At 50.2% G+C, this 23396-nt stretch overlaps 1 protein-coding gene across 1 annotated transcript in view; it reads left to right on the forward strand.

Annotated features, from left to right (window-relative positions):
* The first annotated feature begins 3510 nt into the window (after window positions 1-3510).
* The window catches only part of Kcnj10 (potassium voltage-gated channel subfamily J member 10), a 33193-nt gene continuing 13307 nt past the window's right edge, over window positions 3511-23396 (forward strand). The window contains exon 1 of the mRNA XM_021198907.2: window positions 3511-3748. The gene's annotated coding sequence lies outside the window, so the exon portion shown is untranslated. The remainder of the gene's footprint in view (window positions 3749-23396) is intronic.

Raw genomic sequence — 23396 nt, forward strand, 5'->3', positions numbered from 1 at the left:
CTCTAAAAGTTACATTTCTCTGTGTGTGTGTCTCTGTCTGCTTCTCTCTCTCTCTCTCTCTCTCTCTCTCTCTCTCTCTCTCTCTCTCTCTCTCTCTGTGTGTGTGTGTGTGTGTGTCTGTGTCTGTGTCTGTGTCTTTGTGTCTGTGGGTATAGAGGTCAGAGGACAACTCTTGGTAGTTGAGTCTCTCCTACCACATCAGTACTGGAGATTGACCCCAGGTCATCAAGTTTGGCAGCAAGTGTCTTTACCCCTCTGAGCCATCTTGCTGGCCTTAATTGTTTTTACATAAAGGAGTTCGTGACCTGAAGCATTATTCGAGTGTAGAAAGACTGGAGGGGATAAGGCACTAGATGGCTGCTCCAGGATCCCTGCTGAGAGGTGCATCTGCTGTAGACTGCAGCAGGGATAATGGGAGAGAGAGGCAGGAGGGCTTGCCCAGCGGGAGATGCTCTGGTTAGAGGATGGAGCTGCTGCTGTAAGGAAGACTAAGGAGGCCGTGTTTCTAGTTGGATGATGGCGACACTATAGTCACGTGGTTTGGAATAAAGAGGAGTGCTTCTGTGGGTAAGATGTTCTATGCTGGACTAAGTTTGAGATTTCTGTCCAGGTGGATTAGAGTCGCTGACATGTGGGTGGCGATGGATGCCAAATGCTTGGGTAACAGTTTTGGAAAAAATATAAATTTGTGTGTCTTATAAGGATTTCATAAACCACGACAGTTGTTTGGCTTCTCTGTGTTCCTTCTTCATTCTATATTATAGTCTGAGCTCAGACCCATAACCTTCCCCATCTCTGAATGTCAAGACTGTGAGACCTGCTAAGTTATTCACACTAACTTTGAACTCATTCTGTAGCTCAGGAAGGCTTTGAGCTTGCAACCCTCCCCAAGCAACTGGGATTGCAGGCTTAAACTACCAGGTCTTCAGACCATCTTACTGTAGCCGTTCATCTCTAGGAGCAGAAGATGACAGAAATTTGAAAAGACAAAACAAGCAGGAAGATAGCTCCTGGTCCATTGCTTTGGTTACGATTGTATTTTTTTTCCTCACTAAGCAAAGTTCTGAAAGGGTAACTGCTAGCATTTTCTCACTTTCTAGTGCAGCACCTTGCAATTTGGTCCTCCCTTGGGTCACTGTTCTGAAATTGGGCAGGGGTGATGCACTCCTTTAGTCCCAGCATTCAGGAGGCAGAGGTAGGCAGATCTCTCTGAGTTCGAGGTCAGTGTAGTTTACAGAGTGAGTTCTAGGACAGCCAGGGCTGCAGAGAAAGAAAAGAAAGATAAGAAAAAGAAATTGCTCTCAGATGCTACCAATGACTTTTTCATTATCAAACCCAATTCTTCCCTTTCTGCATCAGCTGACATTGTCCTAAGTTCCTCTCTTTGTCCATCCTTCCTTCCTTGGTTCATTGACAGCCTGCTCTCTTAACCCACTTTCTTTTGCCCATCCACTATGACTTCATCAGGGTTCTTCTCCTTGTAGTCCTTGGAGCGCAGGTCTTCCTCGCTCTGGGTCAGTCTTATCTTTCCAGCATGCATGGTCCTCGTTGAGAACGACCTGGCTGTCATGGCTTCAAAGCTGCTTTGGCAGCAACTGTTGATTGATGACTTCTTCCCTCTGACCTCTGACCTTCCCTCTTGGTTCCTCACTCGCCATCTTTGCCTCTGTTTCTCCAACAGGTTGGGTGCTCCTGGAGGTTCAGTGATTGCTTAGTTCTCCTGGTGTGTTGTAGGGTCTGGGACCAGTGTGATCTCCAAAGACTTTCTCTCTGCTCACCATGCCAAGTTGGTCCTATGGAGTTTTGTTTTGTTTTTGTTTGTTTGTTTGTTTGTTTTCTTTTGGTTTTTGATACCCTGGTCCGGGTCTCTTCATGCCCACATTATTGCCATTGCTCTCAATCTAATATAATTGTTTCCTGTTTCCTCTCAGACTCAAACCATCTTGCTCACTTCCAGATTAATCCCCTCCATCTTCTGTATTTTTTTTTTTAATCTTCATTATCCAAAAACTCTCAGTTGCTTTCCATTATCTATAGAAACTCCAGGATAATCATGTACCAACCAACCAATCATATATTTGGTCTGGGTCTTCCCTACTTCTTGAACAAGCCTCATTTCTAAGAACTACCCTTTAGGCAGTCCTCTCCTTGGTCAAGTAGTTCCTTGCCTACTTCTCTGTTTTTCCCCCCCCGCTCTCCGTCCCTCCCTCCCTCCCTCCCTCCCTCCCTCCCTCCCTCCCTCCCTCCCTCCCTCCATCCCTCCCTTCCTCTTTCCCTCCCTCCTTCTCTCCCTCCTTTCCCTCCTCCCTCCCTCCCTCTCTCCCTCTTTCCTTCCCTCCCTCCCTCTTTCTCTCCCTTTCTCCCTCCTTCCTTCCCTCCCTCCCATTCTTCTTTCTGTGCTGGTGATGAATGGAACCCAAGACAAGCATTCTACCACTCACCTACAACACCCTCAGCCCCAAAGAGGGCTTTTCGAAAGGCACATGTATTCTTCATCTTACACATTTTGAGAGTTTTAAGCTAAACTAAAATATATACTTTCCCCGATTTCAATCCTGAATTTATATTAACACAGTAACTAATACAGTTTATTGATATGTAGTTCAATGTCTGTTATGAATAAAAGTGGGACGTCTTTATTTTCTTCTTTAGTGTATGCCATGAATCAGATAGTGGGTCCAAATCACTCAAAACATTCAGATAATGAGGGTACACAGTGGGTGGGAAGAGTTTGACGCTATTTCCTAAGCTGACGTGTCTGTGTTTCCTCAGGTCTTCACAATGGCAGTTCCTCTGCTATCCGTATTCTTCCCGCCATCTCCTTGGACCTGGGCCTCCTGCATACCTAGAACCTACGTAGACGTTATCTCTTTCCTCGAACATTTGCTGGGAACCCCCTAAATAGTGACCCTTCCTTCTTCTTCCACAGCTTTGGATGTCTCCCACACTTTGCACCGTACTGCGGCTTATTTTTCCTTGCAGGAGAAGTTGCTGCCGGTGGAGATGATGTTTGGTCCTCTTTTGCACCCCGCGCCGCACTCTCTACACAGGGAACAGCGAATAACTTAGAAATTGTACGGGATGCCAGAGCCCTGTAGCCCCAGGAACCCAGGCCAAGTCTGCCAGTCTCGGTCCCAGTCGCAGCCCGTCCTGAATTCATTTCCACCTCATTAACTGGGGCCCAGTCCCGCCCCCGCGGCCCTCGTCCTGGTTCCTCCATTCTGACACGGCCGCCTCAGTTTTCTCCTTTCTCTTTCCCCCTGTCATCTTGCCAGCTCGGCTTCTATCGCTACGCGTATCGTCTCTTCATCTCTCTTTCTCCGGGACTCTGTCTGGGTCTCTGTTCTTTGGGTGTTTCTGCACCCTAGTCCGTCTGGGTTTGCGCTTCCTATTCCCTAAGCCCCGCCCCTTGCCTTAGGCTCGGATCTGGCGCTCGGATCTGCCATTGGCCGGCTCCGACTCCCCCGCCTCCGCCCTCCCGGCCCCCGCCGGGCCCCTCCATTCACACAAAGTTTGGCTTCGGCACTGCAGAGGGAGGGGGCGGCCCGGCCCGGCCCAACTCTGCCCCCGGCCGGCCCGACCCCGGCCCCGGCCCCCGGACAAACCCTTATCTGATTCCAGCTCCGGGTTTAAGAGTCTTGGTCCTGCCTGTCGCACAGCTCCGCTCGCCGCTCCTGCCCTCCCCGTCTGTTCATCTGTCCCGCTGCCCCGCGACTCATCTGAGCAGCCACTCCACCTCCGAGCCAAGGTAAGACTCTGGCTCTGATGGAGTGCTGGGTCCTATCCACTTAGCGACTTCGGGTCCCCCTAACCCTTTGGTCCCTACGGAAGCTGGTTGGACCGTAGCTGTACAATCCGGGTCTCCCTCCTTCAGTCTTGGCAGTTCCATCTAAGAAAGGGGCTTCCATGATATCCCCTCCTCATGACACTTGGCAGACCTGCAGTTGCATGGGGCTCATCCCGTTACTAGAGCAATTAATTACCACACATAAGCCTGCACCCACCCACCCAGGAATAGAGACACTGCCCCTTGCTCCCAGTAGAGATAGGTTACTCCTGATTCTGGCCCTTCCCCCTTGCAGTGACATTCACACAGTGACACTCATTGACGATCTTCTAAGCACCAGTTTGTTTACACATGGGGAGAAAGACAAGCACTAGATTTGAAGACACAGTCAACCTGATTGCCTGGGACCCTCTTCTCCATTTCCTTCTGGGTTCCCACTTTGAGACACCCCTGCCAAATGACACCCCTCAATCCTTGAAATTGCCTCGCAAGGACAATCTCAGAAGGAGAAGCTGTTTCTTCTGGAGTCGGGGTAGATTAGGGCCTGTGAATTCATCCTCTAGGGATCCCCTCTCCTACTCTCTGTCTTGCCCCATCAGGGACTGGTCAAGGGCAGTCGTGTTAGGATGGTACTGATTCTAGCGGGGAGACCCGAGGCCCAGAATGGCCAGAAGGACAAACCTGTGAAAGAAAAAAATGTAAGGGTAGGACTTCTGGTATCTCGGGATTTCATTCCAGTAACTGAAGTGCCCTGGGCAGACTGAGGCTGATGGGGAGAGGCGAGGGTGCACAGAAATAAAGACAGATTTGGATCCAAGGGGAGGCAAAGCTTAGGCCTGCTTAGGTTGCGCATCAATACGAATTCTGATGAGAGGTTCCTGGCCAGACAGCCCTTGCTGTGGTATTGGAAATGTTTCTCTCCCTATGGGACAGGCAGCTTTAGGTAGTCCAAGAGGACAGGAGATGGTGAAAGAGGCTTTAGGAGCCTCCTGTTTGGGGTTACATGGAAGACACAGAGTGGGCATGGAGAGACTGGCACCATGAGCCGGCAGTTACCATGAGCTCAGTTGAGTTTCATCGTGAACACTTTTCCCCTGATCTCCAAGGAGTTTTGAATATGTTCCTGGAATGATGGAGATTCCAGCTTCTGCCAAAACGCAGGGTTTGTCAGGTCCCTGGGGGGTAGACTGAGTATGGGGACCAAGTCTAGAAGGAACCAGGTGTCCTGGCTTCTAGCTGGTTCTTCAGGAAGGAGGAAAAGGGAAAGAGGGGACCTGGAAGGCACTGCGCCAGGGAGAGGGTCCAGGGCTGGACTGCAGAGGCAGTAGGCTTGACCCAGGCGGTGCCAATCCCTCCACCCACCCGCCCGGTCTTTAGTGGTGGTGGCAAGGGAGGGAAGAAAAGAGGGGGAGTTAGGGGGTGGTCTGGGCCAGTCCAGCCTCCCAAAGCCCTTGCCAACCTGGGTCCTGAAAGGACCTGCTGTTTTCTGAGCCACCCCCCCCCAACCCCCAGCCAGAGCCCAGAGCAGCCAAGTTGTCTCAGTGGATATCAGATGGCAATGACTCCACCGACTGGGGGTGACGGGGGGGGGCAGGCATGGTCCCATTCCTTGTGTAGCTCCAAAGCAGGACCCAACTGCTTTCCCTTACCCCGGAGGTGGGGATAGCATCTCTCCAACATGTGCCCATATACCCTGGGGGAGCATATATTTATATGGGAGATACATGACATTTCCCAAATTCTCTCCACGGCCCCCTGTACTCTCTCTGCATGAGCTCATTTATACTCCAGCTTTGCTGGCTTGGGCCAGAAGGGAAGTGACTGGCAGAAGACCCAGATACCTTCCTCTCCCTCTTTCCCCTAGGAACCAGGGAAGCTGGCACCTGTATGACGTTCTTCTCCTTTGTGCTGGGACAGGTGGGATAAAAGTTTCAAAGGTTTTGGTAGGTGGGTTGTGTAGCAAGGTGCATTTCCATGAAGGAGATCTTTGGGCATCCTAGGCCGGGTTTGTGTAGACAAGATGCAAAGATGGGTTGAGGGCCGAAGCACTGGTGAAGAGGGAGGGAGATATGAGTCCCTACATTTTCCTGCAAAAAAAAAAAAAAAAAAAAAAAAAAAAAAAAAAGAAAAGAAAAGAAAAGAAAAAAAAAAAAAAAAAAAAAAAAAAAAGCCAAAAAACAAAAACCTTCATTCTCCTCCCTCCCTTCTTCATTCTCCCTCCCTTCTCCGGCCTAGATTCTTCCCTTGCCTGACTGGTGCTACTGTCCGGGCTGGGGCCAAGCTGTCCAGGACAGTAGTGAGGCCTTGGAAGGGGCAGAGAGAAAGACTAACATGAGGCACCCCATTGGGATGAAGCTGCAGGAAGACTGGCCAGAAAGGGGAGTTTTGGACTCCAAATATCTTAGCGCAGAATGAAGGTCAGTTGCCTAGATCCACTCCTGAGAATGGGGAGCTTTTGCATTCATCTCTCCACCTCAGCCCAAGGCCAAGGGATATTTTCTCCCCCATCAGAGACTAGTGCCCATGTTGTACCATTCTTCATAGAGAGAGTACGTCCTGGGTGGCCCCTCTCCACCCTTCCCCCATCAGAACCTTGAAAGGGCAAAGAGAAAAGGATTGTGGGAGCAACCCTCCTGTGGGTGTCTGCCAGCCTTGGAGCCCAGGATTTGAGGTGGTGGGGAAGGGAGGGGCTGTCTCTGGAATGTGGGAGAGAGGTCAGAGCTGAGCTGTGTGGTCTGCAGAAGAAGCTTGGAGAAGTGGGGGGTCCAGGAGACTGGATTAATACATGGCACTTCTGCAGGTCTTCCAGTAACAAACAAAACAAGCAAACAAAGAAAAAAAACAGGGAAAGAAATTAGGCTCTAGTAGGAAAGACACCCCATAAAAATGACAACTGGGAAAGAGAAGGAGACACATTATTTCTGGTGAGTGTGTGTGTGTGTGTGTGTGTGCGCGTGCGCGCGCATGTCTGCTCCAGGGTCCAGAGAGATGGCTCAGTGGTTAAGAGCACTTGCTACTCTTTATGGAGGACCTGGGTTCAGTTCTCCAACCCACATGGCAGCTTACAACCATCTGTAACTCCAGTGCCAAGGGATCTGATGCCCCTCTTCTGGCCACCTGTACACATGGGTTGTGTGCTCTCAGGTATACATGGGACCCTGCCCTCCATGATAAATAAAATAAAATAAGTAGTCACAAACCAAACAGCCCACCATGAAGACTTCTGAGAGGAGCTGCGATGCTCCTAAAGCAGAGCTTATGTGACGACATGTGGCTTCTCACGGATGGCGGTGGAACCCTTGTCACCCTGGTCTCACTCTGAGAGATGATACACACAGCAGTTCAGAGCACAGCCTTGGAGCGCTGCTTGCTGGGTTTAAGTCTGGTTTGACTAGTTAATAACCACACAGTTTCCCTCACGCTTTTGTCGGGGCTAACAACATTTGTGAGGATTAAAAGAGTCAATATTTGTAAAGGACTTAGGAGGTGGGTGGTGCGTATAGAGGTGTAGCTGGCGGCTGGCATTCTCTAGACCTTCCAAGTCTTTCCACGCTGTCATCTTTACTGGCTCCTGGGACTAGTCCCCTGGCCTCTATGGCAGTTTTCTGAGACTTCGCTCTCAATCTGGGAGGGCAGAAGAATGATTGAGAAGTTAAACACAGGGTCCCATTTCATGCCAACAGACCAGCTGTTACCAGAAGCGGTGCCTTCATGCCACAGCTCTTTCTTCCCATGAAATTTGTGCCAAGTTTCTTGTCTTCAGATTGAATAACTGATCTGTTGAACACCACCCCCTCCCCTAGATAATCTCCCATTCCTAACAACCTCTGCTTCTTGGCCAATGATACCAATTTCTATCCCTCTATCTAGGGGTATCTATAATCTTGGATTTCTGTTCCCCAACATGGCCCTGTCTCTCCCCTCTCTTTTGTATGGTGTATATATGTGTTCATGTGTGGACATGTGTGCATGTACATATGCATGAATGGAGAGGGCAGAGGTTGATGTTGGGTGTCTTCCCCAATCTTTGTCTACCTTGTATTTTAAGACAGGATCTCTCATTGAACTTAGAGTTCAACAATTTGGCCAGATCGACTGGCCAGCAAGCCCCAGGGATCTTTCTGTTCTCCCCAGTACTGGGGTTGTAGGCATGCTCACTGTGCCTGGCATTTTACGTGGGTGCTGAGTATCCATTCATGTTTGTGTAGCAAGTACTTCACTTAATGAGCCTTCTCAGCAGCACTGTGTGTGTGTGTGTGTTTGTGTATGTGCGTATATGTAAGTGTGTTTGCATATGTGTGTGTGTGTGTGTGTGTGTGTGTGTGTGTGTGTATGTGTGTGGTGGGGAGAGGTCTTATGAAGCTCACTGCAAGGATGGCCTTGAACTTCTGAACCTCTCGTCTCTACCTCTCGGGTGCTGTGATTGTAGTCACGGAGGTGATGCCACATCTCCCTCAGGTCCTGTTTTTATGTGGTGCTAAGGGTGCTTGGCGAACACACTCTGCAGCCGAGCTTCATCCCTAGCCTGCCCACCTGTCTCTTGGCCTCTTCATGTAGCATCTCTTCCTTTTCAGCTGGCTCCTACGCCCTTCTCGGCTTCTCGCCTCTGATCAGCCTGTCCATCTCCTCAGGAGTTGCTAATGGTGGCCTCCGTGGAGGTCTCGTCTCCCAACTCTGGCCTCTCTCCTTGATTCCTTCCCTTCGCTGCTCCGTGTTTGGCCCTGTCACCGTGGAGCAGTGGTTTTTATCTTGCCCCTCCCATGCCTGTTAGCATCAGATGGAGATCTCCAGTGACAATATTAAAGTGACTCTCTGCCTTTTCCACCTCCACTCCTGAACTCCCTCTCTTCCTGGGTCTGATCCTGGGGACACATGCAAGGGCAGTTTGTCCCCGAGTTCTCTCTTCTACCAGCTCTTGGCCATCGCAAGCCTTTCCAAGGTCCACTTGCCTGAAAGCTACCACGCTATTGTTTCTCTTTCTGTGCAACCGTCTCGTTTTATCTTTCCAACTTTGACTTTCCCGGGACACCTCACACATGGCCAATGTCAGAGGGGACATCCTGTCCTTCTTACTTGCTTAGGAGTTCCTCTAGGTCACACTGAGCACCTTCTGAAGCAAAGGCACCTTTGGCCTTTGGGGACCCAGCAGAGGGCTCAGTCCCAGGAATGAAAAGAGGCACCGTCCCCTTTACCTGTAGGCAGGACTCTGTGCTCGCTCATTTAGGAAGAGTACTCTGATTTTAGAGACTTACGTGGGGCATTCTTCACACACCACAGACCCCAACTCTCTGGGGAGCTTCCAAGTGACTCCTCGTGGACCCACCATTTCGTCCGGTGGGGACAGCGCCACCCTAAGATCAAAAGCAGCAGATGTTTGGACTCCATCCAGTTCCTTGTCCTCAAAGCATGGTTGGTCCCTCAGAGGGAGGTCGGACTCCAGCCTGGAGCTAGGCTTGTCAGCTGGTCAGAGCTGGACAGTCTGGGACTGTCCTCTTGTCCACACTTCTGAGCGGGGATGTGCAAAGCAAGAGATGTGTAGACACCACTCAAAAGGGGCGTCGGTCTGGCCTCTTAAGGTCACATTCTCCCTAGGGTAGCCGCCTCAGTTCTTCTCTTCCCAGTCTTAACTCTGAGATCCAGGTACACATCTCACCCCCATGCCTAAACCCTGGCTCATCTTATGACTGAAACAGATACATGGTCAGCATATGCAAGGTGAAGTGTCTGAGGCTGTCTGGGGTGGTGGCTCTCATTTTTTTGTTTTTTAAAATCTCAGTATTCCTTTAACTTTAAATTTTTCTGAGGGCTCCAAAGGGCATTATTTTCAGCTTGTATCTGTTGATCTTCGGTAGGTTAGAAACGAATGCTGAGGAGACTGAAGACCATTCGAAGCTAACTTTGCCTGTTACTGTGAAGTTTTAAGTGAAACCAGCTACGCTTTATAAAGCTAAGGGTTAGTAGGAGTGCTGCTGGCGTTTATTCACACAAATCTTTTTAATGTCTAGCTCAGTAAACAATCACTTGGTTCCTTCTATTTGCTTCTGCATTTACTATGTTGCAATATCGCGTGCCATGTGCCCTACCCTGGGAAGCTCAGCTGATCACCCTTGAAATAATCAAAGTGGGAAGGATAAACAATGCAATGTTAGCATGATGACAGGGATGGGTCGGACCTCAGAAGTCTTCAGAAATCGACTCAGGAAGCTTTGTGGGTCCCTGAGCCATCCCTTGAGAACTGCCAGTTTGAGCGACTGCAGGGGACATTTATAAAGATCTGGGTGTCATGGCTGATCCCCCTCAATAGGGTCTTCACTGGGCTGATGGGATGGGGGCAGTGGTTGGCTTATGTGTGCTCTGGAGGGCGCTACCTTTTTTGAGGGTGAACCTTAGCTCCTCTATCCACTAGCTATGTGACCCCAGGTAAATCCTTAACACCCCATGTTTCTATTTCCTCCTCTATAAATGCGTCTGCTGCCAGCCGTGGTGGTGTGTGCCTTTAATCTGCTGAGGCAGGAGGATCACAAATTCAGGACCTGTCTGAGCTACACAGTGTATTCAGGGCCAGTCTGATCAGCTTGGTGAGACTGTCTCAAAATAAAAAGGGGAAATAAAGACTGGGATACAGTTTAGTGGCAGAGGCCCTAGGCTCAATTCCTCTGACAGAGAGTGATTAAGCAGACATCTACTGTCTAGAGAGCCCCTGACCCAATGCTAGAAAGGCGGTTAGGATGGTACTTAGTACTGTGAGCTGCTCACTCCAGCGTCTTCTCTCTGAGTTCACCGCCTAGCGAACCAAGAAGTGGTAAGGCCCAGATGAGGTCTTCCCGTGACACAGAGGACATCCCTTGGCTCAGAGAGGAAGTGACCCATGCTAGGTTCCAGGGAAAGTTGGGTTGTTTGGTCTGATTTAGGTCTAGCCTTGTGTTCTGTCTATCACACCATGAGCGGGGCGGGGAGGGGTAGTTTTCAAAGTGAGGAGGAAGGAAGCAGGTTTTACCTCCCCTTAGCCGTGCAGGAGATAGAACCCAGGAGGAGGGCTTTCAGGTATCAGCTACAAAGAAAGCTGGGGATATCTTTTTGTTTGTCTTGTTTTTGTTTATGAGACGGGGTAGCCTTGGCTCTCCTGGAACTCGCTCTGTAGCTCTGTAGACCAGGCTGGCCTCTAACTCCGATCTGCCTGCCTCTGACTCTGGAGTGCTGGGATTAAAGGTGAACTCCGTCATTACCCAGTGGGATGATATTAAGCTCAAACTTTGGTATATCTTTATAAAGTACCCCCCACTCTCTCTCTTAGGGCTTGTTGGTCCAGACCAGAGGAAATCTGATTAAACTCTAGAGCAGCTTGGGTGTTATCCTTCTCTGCATGTTGCCTGCAGTCTCTTGCCAGGTTCTCACCCTCTTCCTAAAAGCTCCCATCAACCCAGGCCTCAAAGCCCTTGCCCTGCCCCCTGCCCCCGCCCCCCATCCCCCGCCCCCGCCCCCTGCCCCAGATCTAGCTGGCGTTTGTTGAGGTGGATTTGAATTGGAAACAGGTGTGCACAGCTTTGGGCCTAGTGTCCTGGCTTGCTGGTCCTGTGGCTAATTCCCCTTAGCTAAACAGGTGATGTTACTCTGTGGGCTCAGCCTGACTTCCCTGGAAGAGCGATGGCCGTTGCTTGTTCTTGGCTACTGTACCTGCTTTCTCTGTCCCTGCAGCAGCAGCAGCAGCAGCAGCAGCATAGAAGTCTTATAAGAGGGCAGCACTAGACTGGGGAAATGGCTCAGTGGGAAAGTGCTCGCTCTGCATGAGGACCCAAGTTCGGATCTCCATCACCCATGGAAAACATGGCATGATGTGGTGATAGGTAGACCCCTCCTATTTGCTGGCCAACCAGCCCGAAGGTTCAGAGAGACACTCTGTCTCCAAGCATAGAGAGCCTGGCGTCAACCGTGGGCCTCCACACACCAGCGACCCACCCATCCATGCAGAACAAAACAGACCAGAGGCCACCTCCTAAATCTGAGCATCCTGAACTTCAGAGGTTCGAATCCCTTTCCTCCAGAAGCCTGACCATCCTGGCGCACAGCCTTCACCAGCTGTGGCTCTGGCCTCTGGCTTGGGTCCTTACCCTCTCGTGCTGGTGTTCATAACCCTACCCACACAGTTCCCTTGACTAAGGGAAAGACGGAGCTAGGGTGGGTGGACTCAGACTGCCCACCCACAGCCCCTCTCCGGACACCTGCCCCCAAGGCCTTCCCTGTTTAGCCCGTCCTCTTTGGTCAGCGGCAGGTTTGGAGACCCTAGTCAAACCTCCTTCCCCGGCTCCTGGCCAGCGACCCCCGGGGAGCTGCTAGGGGCTAAAATCTCCCTGGGCTGAGCCTTGCCCCACCCTGTCTCCCACTGCCAGCAGCCCTCCAGCTCCCGCCCCTGGGCTGTGGGACAGTGAGAGGGCTGAGGGGCTGGCTCTGCATACTAATGTCCTGCCCATTGTCAAAGCCCCTTTGTGTCAGAGAGCTCCATTGAGGCGGCTCCGGGGAGGGCACAATGGGGCTCTGTCCCCAAGTTCCCCCAAACAGTCACCTGCTTTCAGAGCCTCCCCCCACCACCCCTCACCCGCCCCATGTCCAGAGAGCGTGGGGGAGTGCACCCAGGGTGGGGGGGGGCGAGTATGTAGGCAGTACAACACTCCCCCTTTGGACGGGCTGGAGAGATGGGCATTTGACGGGGTTGACTGTGGAGGGCAAAGCTTGGACCACAGGGGTGGGGGCGGTCTGTGGAGGGAGATGGAATGCAAGTCTGTGAGGCCCATGACAGAAGAGGGTACATACAGCCTTCCCATGCTTCCTTCTATATCCCAGCCTGGAATGGTGACTGCTCAGCCCCCTCTCTTATCCCAGTTCTTGGACACATGGCTCATATATGCAGACACACACAGGCACACACTCATCTATGCGGCCCCACACCCGCTCCAACCCCACAGCCAAGCAGATGTGCCCCGGTACAACGTGCAGACCTGGGCTCAAGGACCACATGTCCATACCGCTTTCCATCAGTGTATGCACCTGCACACCTCCTCTCCCCGCTTCACCCCTTTCCCTTCCACCCTCCTCCAGCAGCTGTTGGCAACTCAGTACCATCCCCCTCCCTACCCCTCGCTGCCCTCTGCTGCTCTGACACAGGTTTTAACAAGTTTGCACTTGTTGTGACCTCAAGAATGTGGCCCTGGGGCGGGGAATGTCCTGTTGCCCCAGACTGTGCCTGCTTATACGTTAACCATGGGCACTGCCTCCGCCAAACTTTGAGTACAACTTTCTTACCTCTACCCTGGCCCTGGAGTGAGGCTAGTGGGTCAGGCCCCCCACCAGAGCTCTGAATCAAGCACACAGATATGTATATATGTGGGTAGCTAACACGGCCTGATCTGGTACAGACCCTGGAGGGTCCATCTTTTGCATTTCCCCTGGGCACTCCGGAACAATCCAATCACTCATGGGCCTGAGAGGTAGACAGGACAATAATCATTTTCCAAGCAAGACTGAATAGAAGGTGAGACGAAGTGCCAGGGGTAGCTGGTGACCAGCCTAGGGCTGTCTCTTGCCTCTAATTTTGTCATTCATTCATTCATTCATTCATTCATTGTACTGGCTGTTTCTGGTTCTACTCAGACAGTCCCCTGCTCCTATGGAATTTTACCAGAGCTGTCTTTCACTCATCCTTTTCAGAAAGAAGTTGTGGCCACAATAACAGTTGGGAGTAGAGAACAGCAGGTAAAGGACCCTTCACCAGGCTTCTGGGTACAGAAAGGGTCTCAGAAGGTCACTTTGGGCAGGGTGAACCCACCTCTTTCCACTTCCTACTCTATTATCAGCCCTACTCCCGCTGTGACTCTGGAGAGCTGGAGAGAGAGCAATCCCTCCGCTTCCTAGCTGGGTTTAAAGCTGGAAGACCACTGTTCTCTGCAAGGCTTTGTGGTGCTCAGCTCTGCCCTTTCCTATCCCTGTCTGAACAGCGTCTGTACAGCTTCTGTGCCTCCGCTAGGATCCTGACCTGGGGCGCCTCTCTAGTAGCTTAGAGTGGATGCTGTGCAGAGGGGGAGAAAGGAAGGCCTTCTGGCACTTAAGGACTTCAGGGCTGAGCTGACTTCTGAGGTCCGCTGGGTACCCAGAGGGTACCGCTGCAGTAGCTTCAGCAGAGAGCAAGCCAAAAGTGGTTGCTGCACACTGATCTCCGTGATGCTTCCCTTATGTAAGTAAGAAGTGCTCGAGAGAACTGCAGGCTCCTCTATTCCGCCCCCCCCACCCATCTAGATGCTCCCCTCTGGCTACCGGATTCAGCCTAAATCACCTTACACACCAGTCTCTGTCCCTTTGAGTTGTGTTCTTGGGCCTCTAAATGTCCCTTTTGTGTGAACGAAACCTGCCCACAACCCTTCCTGCTGTGCTAGAGCAGTTAGCTGAAGGGGGGGGCGTGGGTGGCTACGAAGAGACACCCCCGTCTGAATGCAGCTCTGTGATTTTTTTTTCAGAATCTGCATGCCACCCACCCTCACCCTATCCCATCCTTCTCAAGTGGCATATGGTTCAAGAGTATGGGGAAAAGTCGGAAGTAGAGAGACTGCCTCCCAGGGTGAAGGCTGACCTCCTGGAACTTCTATGAGTCAGAGGTTGCTTTCCATATTTGGGACAGTAGCCTTGAGGAGGAGATGGAGCTGAGAGGACCTTCTGGAGGTAGCTCAATTCCCTGGGTATTAGTCGTAGGTAGAGTACTCAAGGGTCTTTGTGGCCATCAAGGATGCAAAGAAGAAGAAATTGCTTGCCGGGCAGTGGTGGAGTGCACCTTTAATCCCAGCACTTGGGAGGCAGAGGCAGACAGATCTCTGTGAGTTCGAGGCCAGCCAGGGCTATGAAAAGAAACCAAGTCTAAAATTAAAAAAAAAAAAAAATCAGAAAAAGGAGGAGGAGGAAAAGGAAAAGAAGCAGCAGCAGCAAAAACAGAAGCAGAAGAAATAGAAATTGCTTAAACAACAGGGGGTTAGCATGTGCCTTAAAACCTTTCGTGGGTTTGAGGTATTAGTAGGCACAGGAGAAGGAAGGAAAGAAGGAAAGTCTCTGGTAGGAAGATCTCCCCGTGATCACCAACTCAACAAAGGATGGGCGGCCTAAGCAATAGTCCAAGTGACTTCAGAATCCACAGTGGGATTTCTAAATGCCTCAGAGGAGACATTTTCATAGGCTGAAGAGAACGCAGAAGCATCCTGTGCGTCCCCTCTGCTCTCTAGGAGCCTCGCTAACTTCTGTTTCACTTCTTACAGTGTGTTTCTGGGTTGGTGACCATGATGGCTAAGAAAGTCAGAGCAAACACATGCCAGGTTGGGTGAGGACGGGGGACAAGCTCCGTGGATAACATTCCAAGTGCAAACTCCCTGTCCCTTCAGGACCCCAGGGTCAGATCTGACAGGAAGAAAGAAGGTGGGATGAAGGTGGGCCAGGGGTCCTTCTCTGATGCCAATGTAAAGTGAGATGCCCCGCTGGCAAGCGGTGCGAGTTTGGGAAAGATGCACATCTTCTCTAGGCCGTGTCTCCTTTTTTCAGTACATCGAGGGGACTCCATAGGAATGGTCCTCCTGGCACCAACATCCTGTAACTCAGGGCAAGATGACCAGCACAGACCGGGTTCAGCTTGCAGGGTCCCTTAGAAGGTCTCCTGAGGAAGCCAGTTAATTCTCTAAGTCTAGTTTTCATGCCATTAACAAGAAGGTAATGCTGTTCCCAGCTTCCTGGGGAGGATTGAGCAGCACACCTATCACAGGGAGCAATCAGCAGGATACCAGCATGTGGGAAAGGCTGAGATGGGAGTGGGGGGGGGCGTTGGTGAGTCCATGGGAACACAGAGGCGGGNGGGGGGGGGGCTGGNGGCCTTCTGAAAAGATTTCCAGAGAACAAGGCATCCAAGATGAACCCTGCTGGAAGAGAAGAGCTTAGGCAGCAGGGTGGGATCGGAAGAGGGCCCATTTTGCAAAGAACGAGGAGTGGGAGCGAGAGGAGAGAGAGAGAGAGAGAGAGAGAGAGAGAGAGAGAGAGAGAGAGAGAGAGAGAGAGAGAGAGAGAGAGAGAGAGAGAGAGTATTAATATTGATGCTTGGGAGGTCAGCGAAGGTCAGACTGACTGTAAGAGACATCATCCTACTATTTGCCTGCTTTAGAGACAGGGCTCCCAGCGGCTCCCCAACCCTTTCCTTGAAACTTGTCTCGCTCCCTTTCTCTCAGGACTCTTCTTGCCTTGGTCTCACTGTCCTGGAGGTACTGGGTCTGCCTGGAGGACATCTTGATCTAGGATAAAGCTTAAGCACTCTTAGGTCAGGGCTTGGCATTTGCTTTTTCTTCTCACACCATGAAAGAGTTGTCTACCTCCTGTGGAAAACTGGGTTTCTGGCATGGAGCATGCTGATTGCAGCCTCAGTTTCTCCGTACGCCCACCCTCACTCTGAAAGCAAGGGTGATTCTGAGGAGGTGAGGCTAAGAATGACCTGCAGCATGGTCCGGAGCACTAGCTGGAGCACAGCTCTCAGCCCAGAGTAAAGGCTGGGGGGCATGAGTCAGCACCCCCCACTTTCCCCCTGCAAGTGCCCAGAGATTCTAAGGGGCTAAGAAGGAGGGTCTTTCAGAATAAAGTGTGATACACACTATGCAGGGGCGGCCTAAGGGAGGCAAAAGTATGGAGAGCTAATCATGTGTGCTGTGCATGGGTATGTGTGCATGAAGGGCAGATGATAATCTGTGGGAAGTGGTTCTCTCCTTCTGCTATGCAGGTCTCAAGGCCACACTCAGCACCTCCACCCACTGACCCGTCTCCTTGCCCACTTATGGGGGCTCTTTTAAGTCCATAAATACCAGGCCCTGAGGAAGACAGAAAAAATGAACAAAAAGTACAGGTGAAGAATCAGTTCAGGGACAGGAGAAATGGCTCAGAAGTTAAGAGCAGTGTCTGTTTTTCCAGAGGTTCAGGATTCAATTCACAGCTTCTCCACGTGACAATCCCAATTGTCTCTATTCCAGTTCCAGGGGATCGGAGGCACACACATTCATGCATACAAAACATATATACTAAAAATAAGCATTAGAAAATTAAAGAAAAAAAGAATCAATTCAGACAAGCTTCTCATTTGGGAGAAGATGGAGGTGGCCTTTAGTGCAAGGAGGGTGACAATATAGAATCCCGTGGGGAGGTGTCCTGGCACAGTGCTTCCACACCAAAGAGTGGTTCTCCTGCCTCTGCTTTTGCCCCTTGGGCTCTCCATCAACCAGGTCAAGCCCTCCCTCATTACTAGACATTATAACTAACTTCAAGATGACAGATTAGCGAATGCATAGAGAAGGGACTTTTAGCAAGAGTCCCAGTCTCCCTCCCCTCACCCCCCAGACAGAATTTTACTATGTAGTGCTGGTTGTTCTGGTACTCAACTCTGTAGACCAATCTGGCCTCGAACCCACAGAGATCCGCCTGCCTCTGCCTCCCAAGTGCTGGGATTAAAGGCGTGCGCCATCTCGCCCTGTTCTCTCTTTAGAGCGAGGACTGTGACTGGAATCACAGGACTCCTGAGGAGTAACTCCTGTCAGCTCTGTTGGAGCCTGTCTAGAGTCTCAGGTGACAGAGGATAGTCTTCTGAGGGCCTGAGCACCCTGAGCCTGGAGGAGCCTGCCGTTTTCTTGGAGCCTCTAAGGTTGGAAGTCGGTGAGGTGGTGAGGAGGGGCCAGAAAGCAGACATCCAGGACCTCTGGCCCGAATCCTTTGCTGCATGCTCACCCTGGCTCTCAGCACGCTGAGGGGGGGTCTGGAGGAAGCCCCATGTTGGGAATGGGGGGGGTTGGAATAGAGCAGTGGATTAGAAGCCCCTAATTCAGAGGCTGTAGTAAATCCTACCCTGCCAATAACAGTTACCCTAGAGAAAGCAGTAAGAAGGTCTTGGTTCAGCTTGAGTGACACTGAGCCCTCAGGGGTGCAGAGAAGCAATATGAGTACAAGTCCCGGGAGACTTCAGAGAGCTTCTGGCTTGCTATTAAATAAATGTCAGGCAGCCACCTCACCTTTCCGACTCTTAGCTCCTCTAATTCTGGGAATTTTTTTTTCCTTCAGCTGCAAAGTGCAATCATAATGATGTGTTTATTTGCATAAGGGCCTAGCAGATTTCACATACTTCATTTATCTCTTGTAATCCTGAGCACACAATCAAAGTGCATTGCCTCCTTAGATTAGAAAACTGAGCCTCAGAGAGATTAAGAGATTGACTGAGGTTCCCATGACTCCTGACTGACAAAGACCAGAATGACAAACAGTGGCGACAGAAAGATTTTTTTGGCTGTTACATTGGAAACACCGGAGAAAAAAAAAATTAGGCTCCATTTTTTAGCCTAACTCCATTTGAAAATGGGTTTCTGTATCACTGTGTTAGATTCTGAGGCTCAGCCAGAAAAAAAAAAAAAAAAAAGTACTTTTATGAATCAGTGATATCTGGTGTGTGTGTGAAAATGGCTCATGCAGGCCGTATCATTGACATCCATAGCCCAGAATCTGTCCCTACATGCCAAAATTAAGTCCTTATACACCTGGAACAATTAGATGAATTTCAAAAGTACTAGCTTGCCGGACATGGTGGCGCACGCCTTTAATCCCAGCACTTGGGAGGCAGAGGCAGGCGGATTTCTGAGTCCGAGGCCAGCCTGGTCTACAGAGTGAGCTCCAGGACAGCCAGGGCTACACAGAGAAACCCTATCTTGAAAAACCAAAAAAAAAAAAAAAAAGTACTAGCTTAAATATGTGTGCCTGAGGTAAAGTCTCTGACTTAGAAAAGCTGTGGCATATTGTCTCTGGAGCACAGTGGGAGTCTAAATATTTCTACCTGGGAGCCTGGAGCAGCCTCCGGGCAGAGAGACCACTAGGACTAGGGCGGGGCCTTGAGGGGTAAAAAGATTTTAGAGCCAAGAGGGGTGTGGGAGATAGTTGGTGGCTTTCTGTGGAGAGAGCTGCAGAGGGACAGGTGAGGAGAGGAGCGGGAGAGGGTCAGCAAGTGTTCTCCAGGGCAGAAACAGGAGCGAGGGAGAAGGAGGGGCTTCCAGAGAGAGGCGGGGCAGGTGGCTGTGAAGGATTCCGAGTACCATGTCAAACAGTTTTGCCATGAAAGCTCAAATCGTTCCTTGAACGATCTCAAGCCTGTGCTGAACGGTGGGCCGGGCTGGGTTGTGGAGCTCCGAGGTAGCTGAGGGGTAGGGGTGGGGATGACAGTCTGGGGAGTCACTGTACTGTTTCAGGAGAAAGAGAGCACAAGATGGAATGATGGGGACCTCAGAAAATGGGGAGATTTACAGAAAGGCAGAATTGATAAGACCTGGTGACCAATGGGCTGAGGGGCAAGAGAGACCGGATATCCAGCCTGGGCACTGAATGAACGGATGACAAATCTCTGAACAAGAGGAAAACACACCAAGGCTGGTGAGCTGGCTTAGTGGGGACTGGAGCCTGCAGCCAGGCCTGGCCACATGAGTTGGATACCTGGGAAACTACATGGTGGAGAGAGAGAGCTGATCCTTACAAGTTGTCCTTTGATGTCCACCTGTGTGCTATAGCACCCAGATAAATAAACGTAATAAGCTTTTAAAAAGAGAGGTAGAGGGAACCTAGGAAATGTGATGACAGTGAGAAACAAGACTGCATATCTAGCCCTCCGGAACTCATGGAGAGCTTGTTCGTTCCTGACCTCCATGTCATTAGGCCCCCTTTTGCAGATGAAGGGCAAGGAAGCTCAGAAACTCAAGTGATTTGCCTAGAGTCTTAAAGTCTAGTAGCACTACAGGTCAGGTTCTACCACACTGCAATTGAAGCAAGCAAGCAAACAAACGGCCAATAACAACAACAACAACAACAACAACAACAAAACCCAAAGAGTGAGCCAGGAAGGGACCACCTGTCTTCCGTCTCCAATGCTGGGGTTGAGAACTGAGAAAATGCCCTTAGAGTTAACAAACGGAACACATCTGACCTTGGAGAGAACTTCCCGGTTGACCTTCACTGACGGCCCGGGAGTGGCTGCATGGATCAAACAGAAGCATTCTAAATTTGTGTAGGTGCTTCCCCGAAGGCAAATTTTCTGCTCTCCTGAGGTGGTTGCTACTATTACTTGAATTGCTAGTGTTATTGAACCATTTCATATTGACGCTCTGTGATTTGTTTATTTTTAATTTGCGGTTATATGTAGTTCAACCTAGCTGCAAAAGGAGTGGGTTAGTGTGTGGGCAGAGGGTAGGAGACTCTGAGGGCAGCCTGCCAGACTAGGGAGCCCTGCCCCCTGGTGGCCAGGACTTATACCTGCAGCATAGGAGAATGGTAGGTCACCCCCAAACTTGAAGTTCGTAGTTTTGAAGTTTTCTCCAATCTCTGAGATGGGGGGGTGTGGTTATCTGATACATAAATAAGTTTTATTATTTCAATCAATAGCACTTGACAGAAATTGGATTAGAATTTATGGAGTTCAAGATTAGGCTGTGACTGATTTGAGATCTAAGGCAGAGGCGACCCACAAAGGAGAGATCTAGAACAGATATGTTGCTTAGCATCCAGTTTCTTCCTAATTCAACCTAGACTTCAGCTTTCCCCCAGCATCCCTGGGAATGGTTCCAGTGTCTCATCTCTTACTGATAGAAAATATAAGCTGGGCTCTGGCTTAGTTGATAGAGTGCTTGCCCGGCATACTCAAATCCCCCAAACATCGCATTAGTGGAGTGTGATTCTGCTCAACTGCAACCCTGGCATTTGAATGATAGAGGCAAGAGTCATCCTTAGCTGCATTATGAGTTCAAGGACAGCCTGGACTACCAAAGAGCCTGTTCCCTCTCCCCAGGGGTGTCTTAGGGGAATGGAGTTTTTCCTATCCAGTGTTTCCTGCTAAATCATACGGTTAGTTGACTTTTCTGACTTTTCCATTGAGGCAAAGGAGGATGGGTTAATGTCTCTAAGCAAATGTCCTGAGATGAAGACTCACACGGGGCCAGGTTTGGAGACTCTCTGGACCATTGGAGCTGAGGCTAATGAGGAGGCAGTGGTACAGCTCTGTCCTCAGTTGAACTCTACATCGTGCCAAGTCCTCACAAAGAACTAGTTTACTGAAGAGCTCAGGATGTGCAGTTCTGTAGACACAGACAACAGCTAAGAGCAGATACCATGGCTGGACCACAAATCAGGGAGGAAGTCTGCGGAAGGTGATGCAGAGAGGTACACAAGGAGGTAGTGTACTACCGGGTCATCTTCCCTTTTCAGCCAGGGACAATGGGTTCTCTGAGATGCCACCCTCTGGAGTTCCCTGCAGGGAATGTGGTTCCATTCCTGAAGGGGGTCAGAAGGCATTATCTGGGGAACAGGCTGGAGGAAGGGCCAGTGGTCCTGATCAGCTCACACTGACAGACAGTGGTGGTGTCTCAACTCAGGAGAACATCTGACATGGCTCCATGTCTTTGTCCCTCCCACTCTTGACTGGAAAGCACAGAGGGGGGTCAGGAGGGCCAGTGAGAGGTCATGGGCTCCCAGGAAGTGCTTTGAAGGCTTTAAGCCTTCCTTCTGATCAAACCATGAGAACTTTCCAAACGTTGACACAAGGGAAGAAAAGCCTATTCTTCCCTGGGCCAGGACACTGGTGTCAGGCTGAGGCTAGAGGATGGGAGGGCAAGGGGAAGGAGGCTCCAGGGTGGGGGACAGAGGCAGCAGCGGTGACTCAGCTGGGAAGGCAGGCTCCTGGACACACACACTGCCCCCTTTTCCCTCACCTCGAGATTTGTGTGCATCTGGCTCCATTTCTGTTTGTCTATTTTCACTGGGGAAAGGATAGGAGAGATGGATGAATAGCGACAATAAGCTTTGAAAGAACCCACATCCAAGTCCATTCTTCTAACCTCGAGGACTTACATAACCCCAAGAGCTTTTCTCGTTACCCTTTCCTTCCCTACCCTCTCCTTTCTCTTCTCTTCCTCTCTTTCACTAAGAACACTTGGAAGCCTAGAAATACTTCTTTTTAGACCTAGCCACTTTCCCCCAGGAGGTCTCTAAGATCACTATTTAAGTGGGATTTGGTATTCAAAGAAGAGATGATACGGTGGTAAGAGGGGTCTAAGTAGCTGTTTCCTTTCTCCAGTGGGAGGAATGGAACCAGACCTCATTAGCCAGATGGCAAGGTCTTTTGATTTGTTTGTTTCTGAGATAGATTCCTTCTGTATATCCCAGGCTGAATAGCCTTAAATTCACCATCCTCCTGCCTCAGCCTCTGGAATGCTGGCACCACAGGCACCTGCCGCCATTGTACTTGATGGGGAGTTTTACAAGAGAAAGTGTCTTTCCCTTCTTCTAATGCAACATGTCCAAACGGACCCAGCAATCTGTTCTGAGTGACAGAGGACAGGAAGGTGTCCATGAAGAGCCACAGATGCCATGCTTTGGACTACGTTGGTCCTAAGTAATGTAAAGGTTTCCTGTTAGCCTACTGCTCTCTGCTTATTAAGATTAAATATTATTTTCCTAGGATCTCTATAGCATAGATCTGCAGAGACTATGGTGGGGTGAATCCCGAGGCTACCAGTGTCTCTGGGTGCAGACGGTGTGTGCTAGGGCGGAGGCACTGAGGATTTGCTATAACCTTCTTCTTCCACAGTGAAAGCTGTGGTGGCTTAGAGGGCTAAGAGCTGATCCAAGTTCACAGCGTCTGGCAGAGTGAAGATCAGCACTCAGTCATCTGCGTCCCAGGGCAGTGAGTTTTCCCAGCAGGCAGAGCTGGGTCAGTTCCCAGGCTGGACCTTACTCCTCCTGAGTCTGACGATTTCATTTCATCTCCAGGATGCGCCACATGTACACATGTCTAGGACATTTGTTTAAAATGCACATTATCTGAAGATGACCCGCCCACAGGCTGTGTTGATGGGCTTGTATTCGTTACAGAGCTTGTTGCTGTGACCAAATAGCTGGCAAGAAGCAACTTAGGAGGAGAGAGGTTGATTTACACTATCTCCGACATTGCCTGTGCTCTATGCTCCTGTTCACTATTCTCCCCTCATTGGGTGCACTCTCTTTTTGTTTTTTCACACAAAACCCAATCGAATTTTGCCCATCCTTTAGACCCCAAGTCATCTCTCTCTTCTCTTCTCCCAAAGAGACATTTGGGCATAGCAGGAAAAGTTCCAATCCTGGCTGCTCTCTACATGTCCTGGTCCAAATGAAATCCATAACAGTTATATATGGTGATTTGGAAATCATGTTAACAAAATCGTTAGTCACTATTAGTTTTTATTAATGTTATATTTATTATTCTTAATAACCAAAAGATAATTAAGAGTATAGCGCCCGGTCCCACACCTACCACACACTAGGTGCTCTGTATTCATTCGCTCCCAATGTTCATCCCTTGGATCGCATGCCATCCTTCCCTTCCCTCACACACACTGAGTTGTGCATCCCTGGTCCTGCCTGTTTTTTTGTTTGTTTTTGTTTGTTTGTTTGTTTTGTTTTTTCGAGACAGGGTTTCTCTGTATAGCCCTGGCTGTCCTGGAACTCACTTTGTAGACCAGGCTGGCCTCGAACTCAGAAATCCGCCTGCCTC

Source organism: Mus pahari, chromosome 5 (assembly GCF_900095145.1).
Source record: "Mus pahari chromosome 5, PAHARI_EIJ_v1.1, whole genome shotgun sequence".
NCBI classification, from domain to species: domain Eukaryota; kingdom Metazoa; phylum Chordata; class Mammalia; order Rodentia; family Muridae; genus Mus; species Mus pahari.